This window comes from Myotis nattereri, assembly GCF_964212035.1.
Source record: "Myotis nattereri genome assembly, chromosome: 10".
Taxonomy (NCBI): Eukaryota; Metazoa; Chordata; class Mammalia; order Chiroptera; family Vespertilionidae; genus Myotis; species Myotis nattereri.
The window spans coordinates 58,954,238-58,975,559 of record NC_138085.1 but is presented as its reverse complement, the minus strand read 5'-3'; positions in this window follow the sequence as shown (position 1 = coordinate 58,975,559).

Below are 21,322 nucleotides of genomic sequence, written 5' to 3'. Positions count from 1 at the left end.
GTAATAGAGACCCAAGCACCTTGCAAACCCTTTGTTTGGGTCTCTTCTACTGGGTAATTCTGTCTGTTTCAGATTCTCCTGCCCTGGAGTCTCCCAAGGTGAAAGGATGTGAGTCTGGACGAACATGGCCAGGGACCTCTGTGAGACAGGTTTTGTTCATTGCCCCAGCACCCAGGACAGAGGGGCCCCTAGAAACAAAGACTTTCATCTTCCTCCTCCCAGGTGCTCCTCAAAATTCAATGACGCAGAAACAGAATTCTCCTGGGCTCTCTAGGACACCCCTCTTCATCCCCACTCAACCAGACTATTGGCCCATGAAAACTCACTTTAAAGCTTCCTAACTCTATCACAGGTGGATGTTTAGGCAGGGCCAGCAAAGTTATCTTCAGTGTTTGTCTTATTTACCCATTCCTTCTCCTTCACACTTCCTCACATCCTTCTGCTATCAAAACCTACTCTCAGGAAAGGTTCTGTTATCAGCCATTTACACTTTGGGATTAATTTCCATGCCAGTGTTTCCTCTTTTCCAGGGATGATTAGGTTTTCAGCCACATTTCTCAGTTTAGGCATCAACACTCAGGGGAGGAAGGAAGCAAGAGAAGCAAGGGCCCTTCCTTTGATCTCTGAAATAATATGATAGTACTGCGCACTTTGCAGATATCATACCATTTAGATAGTGGGCTCAAATTAAATGATTTAATATATGTATAGTTTAGCAAAGTGCCCAGCACATAGTAAATAATCAATTAAAAGTATTTGAAAAAAATAATAATTCTCACCCTAACCGTTTTGGCTCAGTGGATAGAGCGTCGGCCTGTAGACTCAAGGGTCCCAGGTTTGATTCCAGTCAAGGGCATGTACCTTGGTTGTGGGCACATCCCCAGTAGGGGGTGTGCAGGAGGCAGCTGATCCGATATTTCTCTCTCATCAATGTTTCTAACTCTCTATCCTTCTCCCTTCCTCTCTGTAAAAAATCAATAAAATATATTTGAAATAATAATAATAATAATTCTCATAACAACCCAAGGAGATGAGTATTACCTGGTATTATAGATGAAGAAACAAAGGCAAGTAACTTCCCAAAATCACTCTGAAAATAGATACAAGGCTAGGATTTAAATCCAGATATATCTGACTCTAAGATGTGCTCTTCCCATAACACCATTTGGATTTCAAATCACTAAAGTCTCAGCATAATCTGCCTACCAGTGAGTCTGGCCAGAAACTTGGGCACGAGGGGAAGTATGTCCTAAAATGCTCCATTTTTTTTTTTTCTTTTCATTAAATCTTTATTGTTCAGATTATTACATTTGTTCCTCTTTCCCCCCCCCCCATAACTCCCCTCCTCCCAGTTCCCACCCACCCTCCACCCTCACTCCCCACCCACTGTCCTCATCCATAGGTGCACGATTTTTGTCCAGTCTCTTCCCGCATCTCCCACACCCCTTCCCCCCCCAAGAATAGTCAGTCCATTCCCTTTCTATGTCCCTGATTCTATTATAATCAACAGTTCATTCTGTTCATCAGATTACTTATTCACTTGATTCTTAGATTCACTTGTTGATAGATGCATATTTGTTGTTCATAATTTGTATCTTTACCTTTTTCTTCCTCTTCTTAAAGGATACCTTTCAGCATTTCATATAATCCTGGTTTGGTGGTGATGAACTCCTTTAGCTTTTCCTTATCTGTGAAGCACTTTATCTGACCTTCAATTCTGAATGATAGCTTTGCTGGATAAAGTAATCTTGGTTGTAGGTTCTTGGTATTCATCACTTTGAATATTTCTTGCCACTCCCTTCTGGCCTGCAAAGTTTCTGTTGAGAAATCAGCTGACAGTCGTATGGGTATTCCCTTGTAGGTAACTGAGTTTCTTTCTCTTGCTGTTTTTAAGATTCTCTCTTTGTCTTTTGCTCTTGGCATTTTAATTATGATGTGTCTTGGTGTGGTCCTCTTTGGATTCCTTTTGTTTGGGGTTCTCCGTGCTTCTTGGACCTGTAAGTCCATTTCTTTCACCAGGTGGGGGAAGTTTTCTGTCATTATTTCTTCAAATAGGTTTTCAATATCTTGCTCTCTCTCATCTTCTGGCACCCCTATAATTCTGATGTTGGTACGCTTGAAGCTGTCCCAGAGGCTCCTTACACTATCCTCGCATTTTTGGATTCTTTTTTCATTTTGCTTTTCCGGTTGGGTGTTTTTTGCTTCCTCGCATTTCAAATCATTGCCTTGATTCTTGCGCTCCTCTGGTCTGCTGTCGGGAGTCTGTATAATATTCGTTATTTCAGTCCGTGTATGCTTAATTTCTAGGTGGTTCCCCAATATACGATCGAGGGTCTCATTAGTTTTCTTGTAGATCTCATTAAGTTTATCGGCAGCTTCTAAACAGTTCTTGAGAGACCTTAAAAGTGTGGTTCTGAACTCTATATCTTCCATTGACAATTTTGTCCTGTTTCTTTGTCTCCGCATTTTGTTATGCTTCCTTGGTGCACCCCCTAGTGGTCTTTGTGCGCAGTCTTATAAACCTTGATTGTTGTAGCTAATACCAGGGAGGGTTTGACCTCCAGGCCAAGTGGCTATGAGAATCAGCTGTGTCAGCAGTGAGAGAACTTCTGTCCTCTAGGGAGGTGCTAATCTAGCCTTTGCCTGAGGCTATCCGGCAAATGCCTCTGTGCAGGGCTTGGGCGGGGCGGGTCGCACAGTATCAATAGGGTGGGCCAGAGAGAGCAATGATGGCGGCTCTCAGTCCTGTCCCCAGGGGCTCTGCCTCTCTGAGTCCCAGCAATGGCTGCAAACCTCGGAGAGAAAGCTGCACTCGCTCGGACCGAAACCAGACAGTCCCGCTTCTCCCGTTTGAGTCTGGGTCCCTAAAGACTCGCCTGTATCTGGAGCTCAGAGTCTGCGACTCCCTCCCGATTGAAAACGCCAACCGCGCCCTCCGCCGCCAGCCCGCTCCGCGCACTCCGCACCTCAGAATTTGACTTCAGCACTGCGCCTCCTCTGAGTGTCCGTATGCGTTTCTCTTTCCTCCTAGTTGTAGGACTTCCACTCAGCCAGCGTTCCTGTGGTTCTGGGTGATGTCCCTTCCGTTTTTTGGTTTCACTTTTGAAGTAGTTGTTCAAGGCAGCAAACTCTGGCGTTAACCTATGCCGCCATCTTGGTTCTCCTAAAATGCTCCATTTTTAATAAGACTTCATTTACCATGTAAAACTCTTCTATTAGTTTTTTCATCCTCATCGCTGCCCAGAGCAGTGGAGGCTGTTTCTCTCACTTGGCACTCACAGCACTTTCTTAGGACAGCCTAAGAAGATAAAGTCCCTGAGTCCTGAAATGTCAGTCAGACTCCAGTATAAGCCTCTTTAATTTACCTCTGTCCCCAGTGAGCTTGGGCAAGAGGTGAGCCTTGGTCTACTTCCTTCTAGGACAAAACCCAAGGCCAAGTGCCTAATGAGTATATGATGATGCTAATCCATGCCTCCTTCCTTCCTTAAATTTCCCCAGCCATCACATCCAGGAACTCTATTCACTTGACACAGCCCACAAGAGAAGCAGGCTGTGTGCAGTTCCAAGAAAATGAGCGCATGACTTACTACTAGGGGTGGTGGGGACTTTGGTTAGAGGTTGGTGTTAATGGGGTCATCCCTGAATGAACCATGCAGAACAACACTAAAATAAACTCTAAAATAACAACTAAAATAAAACCACCTCCCTGACCGGAGGCGTTGGCTCATAAAAGCAAGAGCCTAAGTTTGGCTAGTGGCTGAAAAAATAACTCAGAGCCCAGTGGCCATGCAAGACAACATGCTCATTTATAGCATCTGCCCTTCCAGCCTCTTTTTTTTTTTTTTTTAAATATATTTTATTGACTTTTCACAGAGAGGAAAGGAGAAGGATAGAGAGTTAGAAATATCGATGAGAGAGAAACATCGATCAGCTGCCTCCTGCACACCTCCTACTGGGGATGTGCCCGCAACCAAGGTACATGCCCTTGACCGGAATCGAACCTGGGACCTTGCAGTCTGCAGGCCGACGCTCTATCCACTGAGCCAAACCGGTTTCGGCTGCCCTTCCAGCCTCTTAGGAATGGAGGATATGGAGTTTCTCAAATGTTCACACGAACATGTGCTGACTACAAGGATTCTTTATTCCTCGTGGAAGATGTTTTTGCTACATGATAAAGCCTCACCTTTGGTTTGGAGGTTCTGTGTATCGCCCCCTTTCAGCTAAATTCAAAAGAAAATCCTCCCAAAAGATACTTCCCTCTGGCAGGTAGCTTTGAGGCTCTAAAATGGACCAGTCTGGAGGCAGCCTGCACAGTCCCTGCTGAGGGCAACATTCCCTGGGTCCACTTTGATGAGTACAGAGCCACTCTCCTACCTTCCAGATTGGTAGAGAAGTCTAAACAATCTAAGGAAGTCATTCCAAAGTTTCTCCCAGGTTTTGCTAATCAGACATGATGGCTGATTAGGTAGAGATCACCCATTGAGGTCCTTCTGCCTCTGAATCATACATAAATGCATGGACTTCACAGTGCTGTCCTTGAATAGGTATGCTTAAAAAGGTCCTCCTTCCTTATGGGAGAACACTGATCTTCAAGGCTCTGTATTTCTCTCATTCAGTTTTATCCATCAATATTTTTTTCTGCCAAATTTCATTTCTGATCTAACTGGGGTTCACAACTGGGCTGATACCAATGACGAGTGAGGTCTTGAGAAGGTCTGGTAGCCGTGTCATTGCTATGAGGGCTGGATCTCTGGTTGCCCCTCAGTAACTGGCTGGGAAAGACCCCTGAGCTAGATCCCTGAGCAGGACTCATCTGTAGCTCTTGTCCTCCAGGACTCCGATGGTATCAGGACTGTGGGCAGCAGCAAGTCTCAGGTACTGGGCACAGAGCCCACATCAGGAAAGCTGGAGCAAGGCTGCCTGCAGACGAAACCATAGGCAAGCGATTAGGTCAGACCTGAAAAATGCCAGCTAGGAGGGAAGATTAGGAGCTAGATCAGTGCAGAGTGACTAGTGGGACATCTAGGAAGACAATATGTGAAAATCAGAAGGCAACCTGTCAAAAGTTAGAGTTCAAAGCGAACCAGGAAAATAGTAAGAAGACAACCAATTAATTTTTCGCAAAAGTGTCCATGTAACTCAATGGGAAAGAGATAATTTTTTAAAAATAAATGGTGCAGATACAAATGCTTAACCATAAGCAAAAAGGAACGTTGACCATTCCACATACAAAACTGAACTTGAAATTTATTTGTAAGGGCTAAAACTATAAAACCTTTAAAAGGAAACACAGAGCCCAGCTGGCATGGCTTAATGGTTGAGCATCAACCTATGAACCAGGAGGTCACATTCTGAATGAACCAGTTCGATTCCCGGTCAGGGCACGTGCCTGAGTTGCATGTTCAATCCCCAGTGTGGGACGTGTGGAAGGCAGCGATCAATGATTCACTCTTATCATGGATGTTTCTCTATCTATCTATCTATCTATCTATCTCTCCCTTCCTCTCTGAAATCAATAAAAATATATATTTAAAAAATTTGTAATAAAGCTTTTTAAAAAAGGTAAAGAAAGAAGGAAAAACCTGTCTTTAACATGCAATTCAGAGTCACAGCTAGAATGCAAGCTGAAGAACTGTCACTAGGTTTGGATTCAGGCTCTCTCTATGATTGACTAGCTGTGTGACCTTGGCCAAACCATGTGATCTCCCTGCAGGCTTGCCTTTCCTCTGTAAAATGGGGACAACTATAGTGTTATGAGGACAAAATCATCTGGAATTTGTAAAGTATTTGAAACTGTAGCTAAAGAATGACAAATGTTGGCTGTCATTTGTAATGCGGATGATTAAAATGGCGTTTCAGTGGAGATCAGCATCCAGGTGGGTGGATGAAAGAGAGTAGGTGAGAAATCAAGAATTTAAGTCAGACGGGGATACCCAGAAGTCCTACCACCCCAAGGAATTGTGGTTTGCAGCAAATGTCTTCCCATTCCCCAGGTTTAGCCAGTCTAGAAGCTGCAGGGGAGAGAAAGAACAGGTGGACGAATCTGGATGAAAGTGTGTGGGTGGAAAGTAAAGACAGTTGACAGACTGCCTGGGAACTCTTCCAGAAGTTTCTGTGTTTCTAGCCAACATCTTGTTGGTGCATTAGACACATTGGAAGATGAACTTTTCTCTGTCCCTCTCACCCTAAAAGTGGTTTCCTGACATATCAGAGGGACCACCTTTCATTCTTCCAATGCTTTCCAGGCAACCGCCCCTGTGGCTTAATCTCAGCTCACACTGGATCTGGGTGGGGCGCCAGCTGAGAGCATCAGCCCACTGAGCTTCTTCCTAGTCTGGGCACTAGCGTACTCACGTAGTCCCTGCCCAGAAGAACAGCCAGGGCAGCAGTAATGCCCCTGGGAGCTGACTACTCGTGGTAAGGGCAGCAAAATCTGCAGAGAAAAATGCAAGACTTGAGTGGAAATACTGAACTGGTATAGATGAGGCTGGAGATGGAAGATGGCTGGTCAGGAACCCACTGCCAGGCCAACTAAGCACAAATCTGAAAAATTCATGGAATCAGCAGCAGTCAGGACTGCAGTGTGATCCAGCTGGCCAGAAGCCTGGGTCCAGGCAATTTCATTATCTGAGAGAGGTTCCTACAGGAGCAGGAAGGAGGAAAGAAGTAGGAAAAAGATTGTTCAAATTAATCAATAGGTGCCTCAATCTCTAAGAGGGCTTGAGCCAGAGTTAGTGATGCTGCATGGTGGAAAGATGTCTCAGCTTGAAGGAACCACAGCCAAAGGCAAGGTTCTCTTGAGAACTCATGGCTCAAAATCCAGCTCCACTGCTATGCTGGTTATGCTCCATTTGCCCTTGCCCGTCCTCCTCCGTCCTGCTCTGTGCCAGGTGACTGATCTCTTCAGACTGCATCACCTGGGTTCTGGATGAGTTTGGCCCATGGAGGTGTGGGAGGGATGGGAAAGCAGAAGAAAAGAGAGTTCAGGTATTTCTTCTCTGTTCTCTCCTTGCTTGGAGGTTAGTCCTGGCAGTGGCTATGTCTCTCTGTGACTGTAGGTCTGCCCCCGTGGTCCAGCTCTCACTCATTTGTGGCCTCAGTCCTTCTAATCCTTGATCCTTCAGGCTCGAGGATGGTCAGAACTTCCTGCCATTGCTCATCTCTGGTGCCTCAGGAGCCCTTGTTTGTCCCTTAATCCTGCCCTCAAAGGGTAGCCCAGGGCATCAATCTCTGGGGTCCACTTGCTCCACTTTCTCAGCTGTAGGTAAAGATACTAGAAGTCGTGAGGACTAGACAAAATAATGCACACAGTTAGCCACTGCTGTTATCCAGGTGACACTCTAGCAGAGGGCCCTCAGGATGAAGACTGCTGGATTCTGTAGGTCGCCCAGCCCCTTCTCCCACCTCCCTGCCTCCTGCTTCTCCTTCTCCTCCTCCTCCTCCTCCTCTTCCTTCTCCTCTCCCTTCTTCTTCTTCTTCTTCCTCTCCTTTCTCTCCTTCCTCTCCTTCTTCCTCTAATTAATCCTCACCCGAGGATATTTTCCCATTGATTTTTAGAGAGAGAGGAAGAGAGGAAGAGAGACACAGAGAGAGAAACATCTATGTGATAGAGACACATTGATGGGCTGCCTCCCACACATGCCCAACCAGGGCTGGGAATTGAGCCTGCAGCTGAGGTACCTGCCCTTGACCGGAATTGAATCTTGGGTTGATGCCCTATCCACTGAGCCAAACCAGCTAGGTTCCCTGAACCTTTATTCCCCTCAGAGAAACCCTGCTCACTCAGACTGACGAAGAGAGGGAAAATGTCCCTCCAGCTCCCCATCATGCTGGCCGGGGAAGGCAGGAGGGGCATCCTGCCAGCCAAGCGCATCAACCTCCCCCTGACAAAGGTCAGCGTGCCGGAATAAGGAAGTGCACACCCTCAGCTGGGAAAGGTAAATCTAAACCTGAAAATACAGGAACTGAGCCTTTCAATCAGCATGGGTCTGCCGCGCCCTGCAGAGCACTATTTATGAGGCAATAAACCATTTAAATGACTCTGTTTTGAAATCCACCTGGCCTCCCTGAATGGCTTATGAGAAGGTACTGCTAATAAGAGCTCCAGGAGGAGTGGAGGGCTGGAGGGTGAGGCTGGGCACCTTTGCCTGGAAGCTGCAGGTTTCCTCTGAGGGAGGAGAAAGGCTTCATAGGCAACAGCAGCCCCTGCAGAAGGTGCCATGAGGTCGGTGCCCCTGGGAAGACTCCAGGGTTCAGGAAGGACAGCCTGAATCACAGGTACTAAAGGCCACTTTGTGTGCTCTGCAAATTTATAGAAGAGAGAAATGATTTTTTGCAGAGGACAGGGAAAGGGAAGACTATAGTGTGGTAGTCAAAAGCATGGCATGGAGCCCTGAGTTTTAATCCTGGCTCTGCCATTTATTTACTGCCTGACCTTGGCAAATGTACTTGTCCTCTCTGTGACTCAAGTTCAGTCACCTGTAAGATGGGGATAATAGAAATGACATGCTGTCTTATAGAGTTTCTGTGACAATTAAATGAGATAATATATGTAATGTGCTTAGCATGGGGCCTGGAATGTGTGCTTTAAAAATTAGTCATGATAGCTGTAGTTTGGCTCAGTGGATGGAGCATCAGCCTGCAAACTGAAGGGTCCTGGGTTCGATTCTGGTAAAGGGCACATGCCCAAGTTGCAGGCTCAATCCCCAATAGGGGGCGTGCAGGAGGCAGCTGATTAATGATTCTCTCTCATCATTGATGTTTCTATCTCCCGCTCCCTCTTCCTTCCTCTCTGAAATCAATAAAAATGTATTTTTTTTAAATTAGTCATCATCAAGAATGTTACCACTACGTTCATTTTTTTTCAACTAGCCCTCTTTTCCCCAGCTCCAAAGAGAGCAAGAGTCCCTGCGAGATTAACATGTAATAACTTTACACCTACTTCTGGGAGGGTGATACAGTAACACAAATTCTAGGGCCGGATCAACTCTCGAAGCCCAGCCCAGCTCTCTCCAGTGTCCAGAGGCTGCGGGAGGAAAAGGGCAGAAGCTGAGGAGAGCTGAGTGACTGGGGCCAAGTGAATTGTGTGCAAACAGCTCCCAGAACAGGGACAATGGCTAGTGGTTCCTTTGGGGCAGCACCTTGGGTACTCTTCGGCACAGGACTAGCAAAGTTGGACTTGACTACACACCCCTTTATAGAAGGCAAAATAGTCAGAGGAGGGTCTCAGTTTCAAAAACCCACCAACACTCTTAGGAAATATAATCTGCTGGTGTTAGAAAGATGTGTAGCAAGAGAGAGGGTGGTACCAGCTGGTTTCTACGAGGGTTCCCAAGGCCATAGCCGACCTTGAATTTTCCAAAGTCTAGGCTATCTCACATTAGGCTCTAAAACGTGATGTTATCAACAGGCTGAAAGTGGGTTGTCTTTTACGAATAGACTAATATCAACCAAAGTAAAAAAATATGATATATAGACCAGAATGTTAATCCTTCCTTTCTTCCTTCCTTCCTTCCTTCCTTCCTTCCTTCCTTCCTTCCTTCCTTCCAAGTAAGACTAGATCCCATGTCTCCTGACTCAACTGATGCCTTTCTCCCGTGCCATGCTGAGGTCAAGCAGATCCCATTTCCATGGCTTTGTGAACTGTCCTAAACTGGGGTGGTCCTCTGGTATGATGCACCCTTCCTGAAGCAGGTAGTCTTTACATGAGGTGTTGAAGCAGGCATGGAACTAGGGAGGCCTCCCCTATTGAGTTCGACATCTGTCGAAACTGAGTTGTCCACCTTCTGGCCCAAAGCACCTAGTGATCCAAGAAGGGGAGTCGGCCCCGGGAAGAGATCTCTATTCCTCGAGCAGCCCTGATGAGGGCTGATGAGGAAGATGACATAACTTCATCTGTCCTGGGATGGAGATTGCAGACTAGAGGAGGGGAAACACTGTACATTTCCCTTTTTATTCCCTTTCTCTGGCCTTTCCAAATTTGACATGTCTCCATTTTCCTACCAGTGGAAGGCTTTCTCTTGAATATTGGCAACTGAGCTCAGGGCATTGACTGCAGTAACAAATATATTAAGTCCTGGTTGGCTTGGAGTTTAACATCTTGGCCTTTCTAAGCTCCCTTGCCAAGTGATTACTTCCTTAGCTCCTTTAACCTAACATCCCCAGTGGCTGACCTTCCAGTGGGAGCCATTTATCTTTCCTCAGGGATATAGATCACAGAGAAACTTGAAAATAGGTCTTAGAAACAATTCATAAAGATTACATGTGTTTTAGACATGCACATCGTGGAGGCGCGAAAGGCACTTGTGTGATAGGAGACATGAGGTGGACTCAAAGTCCGGGGAGGCCAGTCCTGATGGTGACTGTCTACCAGTCCTCTAAACTTCTTGGAGCCTCGATTTCCCCATCTGTCAAATGGGAACATTATCACGTTAGCATGAAGGACAGCTTCTTAAAAATAAAATTTCAGCCTGGCCTGTGTGGTTTAGTGGTTGAGCATCAACCTATGAACCAGGAGGTCACGATTTGATTCCCTGGGCACATGCCCAGGTTGCAGGTCCATTCCCCAGCAGGGGGCATGCAGGAGGCAGCTGATCAATGATTCTCTCTCCTCATTGATATTTCTAACTCTGCCTTTCCCTTCCTCTCTGAAATTAATAAAAAAATGTATTTTAAAAAATAAAAATTCAAACTAAAGTGCTTAACTTTACTCTCTCAGACTTTATTGAGTAATTTCCATGAACAGATTGAGCACTCACAACTGCAATATTAAATGTAGTGCCTGTTCTCAAGACTTCCAGTCTATTAGGAGAGATAAGACATACATTTAGAACAGCAGCCAGCAGAAGCCTGTCAATTGTGGCAAAATGGATTGTAGAGGCAATAAATGCTGTGATCAGTAAAGAAGGCTGCATGGAGGAGGTGAGACTTAATGTGGATATTGAAAGGTAGGCAATATTGAGGTAGACAGACCAGAGTCATATGAATTTAGTGTACGGCAAAATCTTCAATAAAAAGTTTATTACATAAATATTACTATATTTAAAGCCACAGTTTATCCATAATCTGAAACTGCTCTGTGGGTAGACTGCATTATTTGTTCAAAGATATCTGCCACTACCTCTGCACAGCCACTCCCTGATGCTCCTCCTTATGGGAAGATTAAACCTCCCACCCTACTGAGGTCAGAGTTGGCCATGTGACTTCATTTCCCAATGGAAGTGATGTTGATCACTTCTAAGCAGCTTTGAGAGCCACTGAATGGTCCCTCGCTCCATCCCTTTAGTCTGACTTTATTTTCTGTGGTAAGCTCTGTGGTTATGATGTGGGTGAGACACTTAAAAACACAGAGGAAGACAGAAAATGAAGAAAAGGAGAGGAGGGAAAACAAAAAATAAAGGAAAAAATATAAATAGTTCCCAATACATAGCCCAGGAGTTTCCTACTCCTATACTACACCCTTACTTTCCTGGGGTTTTGCACTCTGGCTATGAAGCCCAGGACAGAAGTTGCATAACCAAACCTCATAAGTTAGGCCAGTAAAAAAAATGTCAAACTGGTTGAATGTCCGGAGCCAGCCTTTATTTCTCTAACTAAAAAGGAATACACTTGAGGGGTGGGCTATCCCCAAAAGAGTGTGATTTGGGAGTTAGGGGACCTGGGACTCAAAATCTGTACCTGTCCCTGATCAACAGAGTGACCTTGAACAACTCACATTACCTCTTCGACCCTAGGTTCCCTATGACTGAAATGGGGTTTGGAGGGCTGGCTCAGGACATTCAACCAGCTTGCCATTTATTTTCCACAACCCCAAACTTGCTCAGGTGTTGCTCTTCCAATCTCCTCAACTCTTCCAGTAGGCTTAAGGACACCTCTTCCGATCATTTCACTATAGATAATAACTGCCCCAGAATTGTTCCAGTTTCTCATCGGCAGTAAGGGTGGGAGTAATGACCTAAGTTTCAATGATGCCTCTAGTTACTGGCTCTTGGCTCTGCAGAGCAGCTGGGGGTGGCATGCATGGGAAAAGAGCTGGAGGCTGTTACAGTTTGGCTCTCTCCCTGAACAGCTGGTGTGGAGAACAGGGAGGGCAGGACAACCTCTGAGACTCTGGCCAACTGCAGTGTATATTAAGGGCAACCCAGATGGCCGCTAGCCAACAACCCATCCCGTGTGATTTGCAAGCAGTAGTTTCTCCTTTTGAAGGTCTCTCTCCACTACAGGAGGTTTATCTCATTCCCCTTCTGCACCTGCCCGGAGCCCATGAGTGTCCTCCTTCCCCAGGGTCATTCTGTGGGCCCTCACATTGGCTCCAGGACCATCATGCTTCCTTGAACAGACTTTAGAGGTTGGGTTCCGAAGGACGATCACATTCCTCTGCCCCAGCTCTGTTCCAAGCGTGGATACAGTCTCTTCTCTTATTTCCCAAAGGCTGTGAGGTTAACAAAACTACTGAAGGCTTGGGTTGGAAAAAGGGAGATACAATTACAGAAGAAAATCAATTAAGTTGGAGGTTGTCTACTGACTTTCCTGGAGTCCCCTGACCCATGGCCTGGGGTGTCCTGCTTGCCTTCTCTCCCCACCCTATAGCCGTCAGGCTCTCATCTGACTACAGGGCTAATTTACCTCCCACCGAAAGGAGAGCCCTTGGCAAGACTCCCCTACCCAGAGTCCAGGCCGCACCTCTTTGTTTCCCCAAGAGAGAAGAGGAAAGGCTCTCACCCACCCCGTGAACATTGAAAGAACTTCTGCAGCGAGCAGTAGCTCTGCCTGCCCAGTGGGAAAACAGCCTTCTGTATTGGTATACACAGCCATTTATTTTCTCTTGTCTCAACCTGTCCATTCCAGAATCAGCTCTGAGCTTTCCTCTGCATAACCGAAAAGCCCAGTGTTTCTCCCAAAATAAAAATCAGTCTTGCCCTTAGGTATATTTTCCCGCTTCCTCCTGCTCAACAGAAAACAGCTGAGGCTTTAGGAATTACTGTGTCACCCCTTCAAGCAGGGGTACCAGGGTCTGATATGAGAGCACCCCATCAAATAAGTATAATCAGACATTAAAACTTTATCTAGACCAGTCAAAACTGAAGCATAAGGGGCCGGGCAGGTTTTAAGCTAAGCATAGAATTAGAATGGCCTTCAAGTCTTAGCACATGGCTTCATCAGCCAGTAGGACCAAATTACGTGTGTGTGTGTGTGTGTGTGTGTGTGTGTGTGTGTTTAAAGGCATTGACCTATGAATAAACAGCACTTGACATTGAAAATTGCCACATTAAATACCCAGCTCCTCTGCTGATTACACAGCCTCCGGAGCACTTCCAAATTGTCACCTAGGATGAATATGACAGCAAACAATGATGTAAAAGTAAGTAATCTGCTCTATAATTATTTTAGCGGCTGCAACTGCCAACCAGCAGGATCACTTATGAAAAAGGATGCAGTCTCTCCTTATTAAAAATGCATGAATATACAGTCTCTTGATTGTGGAAATAATCAGCAGACTATCTAATGTAACAAGACTTAGCCACAGAAGAATTAATTAGGGTGAAATTGATTAAGGAGAAGGGGTAAAAAATCTATCTGTGATAATTCAGACTCTGATTAAACTCAAGCATTAATTCTCACATTCTTTTCAAATTAAGAGCCTCATCTAAATGCTCCACATTAATATTCCAACGAACCCCACCTTCCCTTAACTGAAGGGAAATGCAGACATTTCTAGTGAAAGCTAAATCCTGTTCTTGTTGATTCTAGAGCCTAAGGATTTCAGGAGGTTGGAGTTTATTATTATTATTATTATTATTATTATTATTATTATTATCTTAAATAAACACACAGGGTGGGAGTGAGGGTAGTGAAATCCCCAAATTCAATCTGACCTTGAGCACTTGGGATTTTTTTTAGGATATTTCTCAAAAGCTAAAGAAAGCGTGCAACACAAATAATTGTATGACAACCTCTTGAATTCTTTGTCTTGCCGTAACCTGTTCTGGTACAGATAAGGGGACCTTGAAAGGGTCATATATTCCATCCCTCGCCTGGAGAACCATCCATAATTATCTACCATCTCCTGAGAGGCCTCCAGCCGGGGACTCCACAACTCCCTTGGTAACAGGAGCAGGCAGCTAATATATTCCCAGCTCCAGCTGGTCCTCCCCCTCCTCTCCCTGCAGCCATTTGAAGGATGTGAGGAGAAGCTTCCTCTGCATCATTGATTTTTCTCTTCTCAGTTTTCCTCCATTAGGAACCCGCTCTGTGGTTCCTGGCTCTTCCCATCCAAACGCTACTTGTGTTTCACAGGGTCACTGACCTTTCCTTCCTCCTCCGCCAACTGCTATCTTTGCAGCTCTTCTTCCATCTGTCACCTTGGTTTTTGTCCCATGGCTGTTCTGGTTCAGTACATCCTTTGTCTGGACTGGGACAGGACATCCAGGCTGAGAAGCACCCCTAGAGGGCTCTGAGCTGTCCCTCCACCCCGTCCAGGGGGACCCACTCCAGTTGAGGTACTCTGAGGTGGGAGCAGTGAGGGTTGCAGCCATATTATCAAAACGTGGGGAGACAGAAGCAAAGAAGCAATTTCAAGCCCTTTGTTTGGCCTGAGTCTGCTCTTGTTTTCTCTTCACCACCCTGGAGGTAGTCACGTGCTCATTTGATGGGGGAGACAGAGCTGTTCACAGACACCTTCAGGCAGAGTTTCTCTCCACCTTGGGAGTCCAGCCAAGCTCCTCTCAGAGTTTGCCAAGCAGTGGTCAGGGGAGAGGGAACAGCATAAAATGTGGCAGGTTTCACCTTCCTGGGCCTACAAGGAAGGTCCCATTTATATTTATGACCAAATATCCATGCTGTCCCCCTCCCCATACAACCCTACTTCCTAGTCTCAACTGCTTCAAGCATGGGGGGTGGGGCAGGTGTTTGCAGTGGAATTCAGCCACCAAGGAGCTGGAAGACTATCAATGCTGCTAGCCTCAGAGAGAAGTCCAGACACTCCCTTTCCTCCCCTACAGCTGAGCTCTCCCTCAGGGGCATGGCCACACTATCCAACTGCTTGAGTCCTTGCCCACACCTCCAGCCCCAGGATCACAGTGCACGACTTTGAATGACAAAGGAGGAATAGGGTGAGGGGCAGTTCTCTGCCTCCTCTCAGGAAACTCCTGTACCTCTATGTAAATTTGTGGATGCAAATTGTCATGAGGGGGCAGGGACGCTGAAGCAGCCCAGCTCCGAATGCAAATAGACGTGGGCTGGGAGGAGTGGTCACGCTAACAACACCCATCCAACACCCAACTCCCATGCCAGGCTCAAGGGAAATTTCCTGTGTTCTGTCCTTAAAGCTACCACGGCCATAGCCAATCCTTTTCTCTTCTCTCTCTATGCCACCCTCTATTTTTCTACACTCCCTCCCTCAATTCGCTTATTAACAACCTGGTTCTGAGGATCCACCTGGGACTTGAACTTTTTCCTAGTTACTAAAGAGGATGCAAGAGAAAAAGATGTGATCCCTGCTCTCAAGAACTTCACAGGTTGACAGGGGGAATGACATTAACTCAACCGAAGCAAGTGAAAAACCATGGTAGATGGTTGTAGCCTACAGTACTAAATCGAAGCCTCCAATTTAACACTGAATAAAATCAAAGAAAGGGAGCTTGATGTGGGCTGGGGTGTCAAGGGAGGCTCCAGGAAGGAAGCCGGACTTGAGTTCAGTCTTGAGACTGAGTTGGCATCACGTGGATTAAAGAGAAAGAGGAAAGATTCCAGGGAAGAGTGGGACTAAGCAAAGGCCCAGGCTGTGGGGCAGGTTAGGAAGCCTTCAGCCTGGCTGGAGGGAAAGAACTTGCTGGGGAGGAAAGGAAGCTTTGCAAGGCCTTGAATGCCAGCTTTAGAGGTCTGGATTTTAGCGGAGGCTATTGGTTCTCAAACTTGGGCGGACTGCAGTGTTACCTGGGTGCTGCTTAAAATAAAGGGTCCCAGGCCCCAGCCTCAGTAGCATTTAAACAAGCACCCTAGTGACTCTGATGGTGGCCCACGGGCATTGCTGAAGGTCCTCTTCTCCCTATCTTTGTCGCTCCTGTGGGTAAAGCTGGGCTTTGTTTGCACCATGGAAACCACAGGGCTACAGAGGGTTCCCAGCTTCTGCAAAGATGTTGAACCTTGTCTCCTAGGAACTTGGAGGCTGGGGCAGGAGATTGTTTTGACTACACTGTAGCCAAAGGAAAAGCAGCCCTGATGAACCACTAGTAGACTCATTCCTATGGGAGAGTGGAGAAGCCACCTCAGGCCCTGGGACCCCGTAGGTCCCCCTTCTTGAGCTTCCCTCTTCCACTGATTAAAAGTGGAGCCAGCAAAGAAATACGTTCAATGGAGATATTTTTATGTTAAAGAAAACTTCAGCTCTAGGCGCCTTTAAATAGCAACCTCCCTTTAGTCCTGTAACTTACACTGGATCCAGATCTGCCCTTTAATACATGTATTTTATAGCAAGTTTTTTGCCCTCTCTATTAAACTCTGTTTGTTCAACTTCTCAATTTATACTGAGTAATTTCAATAGCTAGAGAAAAGTTGAAAGGTTAGTACAGGAAAACCTACACAGATATATCTTGGAGATATTGTGGGTTCAGTCCCAGATCACTGCAATAAAGTGAGTCATAATCTTTTTGCTGGTGGAAGGTCTTGCCTTCAATTTGTAAAAAATGCAACATCTGTGGAATACAATAAAGTAAAACACAATAAAATAACATATATTTGTAAATTTTTTTATCTATGTTTACCAAAAGTTAACATTTTGCCATTTGCTTTTTTTTCCTTATATAAATACACACACACACACACACACACACACACACACACATATATATATATATACTTTCTTTTTGCAAGAGCATTTGAAAGTCACAAATATCATGACACTTTACACCAAATACTTAAGAACCAGGACATTCCTCCTATAATTCCTCCCATAACCACAACAGCATTATCACACCTAAGAAATTTAACATTGATACAATAATATTAGCTAATTTATAGATGATTTTAAATTTCCCCAATTCTCCCAAAATACTCTTTATGGCTTAAAAAAAATCTAGGAGACACGGTGTATTTTAATTGTCATGTTTTTGTTGTTTCTTTTAGTGTAGAACAGTCTCTGCTTTTTTAAAAAAAAAAATTGGCGTTTGGGGGAGGGAGGTGAAAGGGGGAGTTGTTATTGGTGGTGGTATTTTTTTGTTTTATTTACATTGGCGTTTTTGAAGAACGTAGGTGGGTTATCTTGTATAATGTCCCACAATCTGGATTTGTCTTGACTTGATTCAGGCTAAATATTTTGGGGCAAGAATATACCGCGAAGGTGATGCTGCATGCCTCCTGTGGCATGTCATCATGTTGGGAGACACACCATGTCTCTTTATCCCATTAGTAATGAAGCTAAGTTGGATTACTTAGTTAAGCTGTGCACTGTACATTTTGACACTTGATTTCATTGAACCAGGAACTGTGCAGCTCTTACTGAGGTCAAGAACCAAGTCTTCTCCTTCTGAAAATAATGCTCCAGTCTATAAGACTTTCATATAGATGATCTCATTCGCTCCTCAGATACAACTGAGGGAGCTATTTTTATTCCCATTTTACAGAAATGCAAAATCTCACAGTGCTTAGGAACCCTGACATTGAATCCCAGATCTGCCCTTTAATAAATGTGTTTTAGGGCAAATTGCTTAACCTCTCTATTAAACCTCTGTTTGCAAACCTTGGTGTGCAAAGTGGGGATAATAATATCTTCCTCTCAGAGCTGTTGTGAGGGCTAAATGAGGGCATTGAAAATAACATGCCTGACAGTGCTTAACACATAAAGAATGCTCAAAAATGAAAGTGCTGTGTGCATAGACCCAAACACGTTACACACACACACACACACACACACACACACACACACACTCAACAAGCATGTATATACCGAGGCTCAGGAAGGTAAGGATCTGGCCTGTAGTCACTCAAGTGAACAAAGAGCAGAGCGTAGGTTCAAGCCCCATCCGCCTGACTCCACATTCCAAAGCCTGGACCATTCCCCACACGCCATCCTACTGGCAACGGGCCAGCCAGTGTCACTTCATAGGAACCATCTGATCAACATCATTTGACTAGTATGTGAAAATTAGACTGGTGTGCAAACATGTATTCACATCTAATTTCAAGATGCATAAAGCAAGGCCCTACTGCTCTCATTCTACAGGGTTGGCCAAGGGACCCACACTAATGCCCTTTCTTCCCAGAACGCTGCCCGGGCACTGCCTGCAGCTCATTGCTCTGTCACTTGGCAATCTGATAACATCCCCAAACTCACCACATAGGACAGCAGTCACCGTAGGCCCAGAGGCTGCTCGCTGTGGCGGGACAGCAGTGTGTGTTTGACCCCAAACATTCCCCTGACCTGCCCCTGCAGAGTGACTGGTCTGGAGGAGGGAGGAGACTGAAGGATGGGCTTTGGTTGAACAGGAGAGGCTTTAGGGGTGCAGGCCAGGCAGAAAGTCCTCCCATGTGTTTTCATAGGAAATTCCCCTTCCTACTTTCTACTAAGTCCCACCCCCCAGTGCAGAGAAGGGAAATCCACAGCAGCAGCAACAACAAACCATCATTTTGAGTCATAGGTCTTTATCCCTATGAACTAGGATGGGTCTGGTTAAGACCTAATCCTGCCCAACTGGGTTTGTGAAATGTGGGTTTGCTGTTCAGATGCATGTCTGGGATCCAGGAGGAGGGAGAGATGGCTTCTGATAAAAATTCACAGAGGTGGTGGGCCTTGGCAAAGGGTGGGTTGGAGCTGGATAGTCAGGGGGTAGGAGGAAGGACAGTCCTGATTTTAGGAGGATGGGCACAGAGCATTAGTAAAGGCACAGAGGGAGGATAACAAAAGTCCTGGTCTGAGGATGGAGGGATGGTGTGTGCAGGGGAGGGGTGGGAGACAGGCACTGTGGAGGCAGGAACCCCTCCCTTCCAGACACCAAGCAGACAGACCATGGCTGTGGAGCAGCTGAATATTTCATTGACGGAAAATGAGACGTGGCAGTGGTGCTTGGGATGTGGCTTCTAATTTCATGGCCAGGTGTACCCAGATGGCTGACTAGGCTGCAGGAGGGAGGCACTCCCCCCATCTAGGCTTCCCAGCCCAGGAGGATGCAGAACTGACCTTCCTTCCCAGTGACGTCAATGGCTGTGCATGCTCTGGCTCTGGGAAGATGAGCACCTACATTTAGCACCTCCTGTGTGCCATGCATCATGTTCAGCAAAAAGGAGGCCAGATGCCTCTGCCCTGGGAGATAAGTTGGGGACACAGACCCCCTAACAGGTTTCTAACTGTGAGAAGAACAAAGTGCTGTGGGGTCCTGGGGAATGACCAATACCTGAGGCTGCACAAAGGAGGTCCTCTATACTGATGCATTCCCAGACAGAGGGAAGGGAAAGGATGCTCACCAACATTTCACAAAGACTTTGTTTCAGCAAGATGCTGTGCTAGGAGCTTGTTCCTATCCTCACCAACACTGGAAAAAGTAGATATAACTCCTAACTGCATAGACAAAAGGCATTCAGGTGGGAACAAATACAAAAGAACCATGTGAAAGAGCTTGGCATGTGGGACATTTAGCAATTTGGAGAGGCTGAGCCGTTGGAGGTACAAAGGGGAACTGGCAAGAAATGAGCCTAGGCGGTGGATTGGGGCTGCCTGTCATGATAACAAATTTGGACTTTATCCACTTGGCCATGGAAAGCCTCTGATGGATATTGAAAATGAAGGTGCCACCCTAGTAAGGTTTGGATCAGTGGTTAGAGCGTCAACCTGCGGCCTGAAGGGGTCCCACATTTGACTCTGGTCAAGGGCACATGCCCGGGTTGCGGGCTCAATCCCCAGTAGGGGGCGTGCAGGAGGCAGCCGATCCATGATTCTCTCTCATTGATGTTTCTATCTGTCTCTCCCTCTCCCTTCCTCTCTGAAATTAATAAAAATATTTTTTTTTTAACAAGTGAAGGTACCAAATGTCTTCTCTTCTCCTTATACCCAAATGGCCTCTCCTGGCCTTCTCTCCAAATCCTAAGAATTCCTTATTATATCAACAAATATTGACCGTATACCTTTACTGTGAGTCAGGCACTGTGCTGGGTGCTTGGTGCTGGGGATGTGACCGGGAACATGACAAGGGCCTATGCCCATGGAGTAAGAGAAGAAGGGTAGTAGAGGGAGACAGACAATACCTAGTAAACAAAGACACGAATAAATAAAAGGTTGTGCTAGGTACTGTGACAAAAATAAAGCCCATACATGGAACAGGGCAGGGAATTGGGGGTGGGGTTACTTAATTTCTCCCATTTCAAATCCTTTCCTGAAAGTAAGGTATTAGAGGAACTATGCTCCATGCTTCCATTCCTGAGCCACTGATGTTGCTCTGCCCCAAGACCCAGGCACAGCCTAACCTGGTTCCAGTGGAGAACAAACGAGCCAGAGGCATGGTATGGGCAGCCAGGAGTGGTCCCTGAACCCCAGAGCTGGAGAGGAGGAAAAACATGAGCCCATGCAGGTGGATGTTTGGAGAACATTTTTCAGGGGTGGGTTCCTTTCCTCTCACCCATGAGTCATTGCAGAATTTCATCCTTTTGGCAACCAAGAGCGTCTTTGTTCTTCTGAACCAGCCCTTTTGCTCAGGGCCCAGTCTTGACCATTCTTCCAAAGGCCGGGAGAAGACGTACTTAAAACCAGGCCCAGTGGTCCTCAGAGAAACCGGATCAGCCCAGGTCATCTCTTCCCCAGCTCACCGAATCTTGAGTCCTTTCCTTGTCTCTGTGTTTCCCTCTCAATGTCAAGATTGGTATTTGTCCTGAGAGGGAGGGAGGAGCACGTGGGATGCTGGCAGGGTGGCTTGTCGTGCCCCAGTTTCTGGACTAAGTTGCTGGAGGAGCAAAAAGGGCTGTGGTGTGGACCTAGAAAGCCCAAGGAGTGGCCCACTTGGGGATGAGGCAACCTGCTGGGAGGTGGCAAGCAGGTCAAACTGGTGGGGCTAGAGCCCAGACTGGACCATCTTGGAAAGAGATTGGGAACCAGGCAGATTCTTGGCCAGGGATGGAGCAAGAGCCCAACTTGTGACTACACTGACCCAAAGGGACTATGGAAGAGAGAGGGAGAGGGGAAAGGACGGTTCCTACACTGGCTGCAGTCCAGAAGCTGCACTGGAATGTAGCTAGACTAAAGTTAAGGCATGCTCCCAAGTTCAAAGAAGGAGGCAATGCATGTCAGGCTGGTTACCATTGCCTTCTAACCCTCCCCCCCCCAAAAAAAAAAAACACCAAA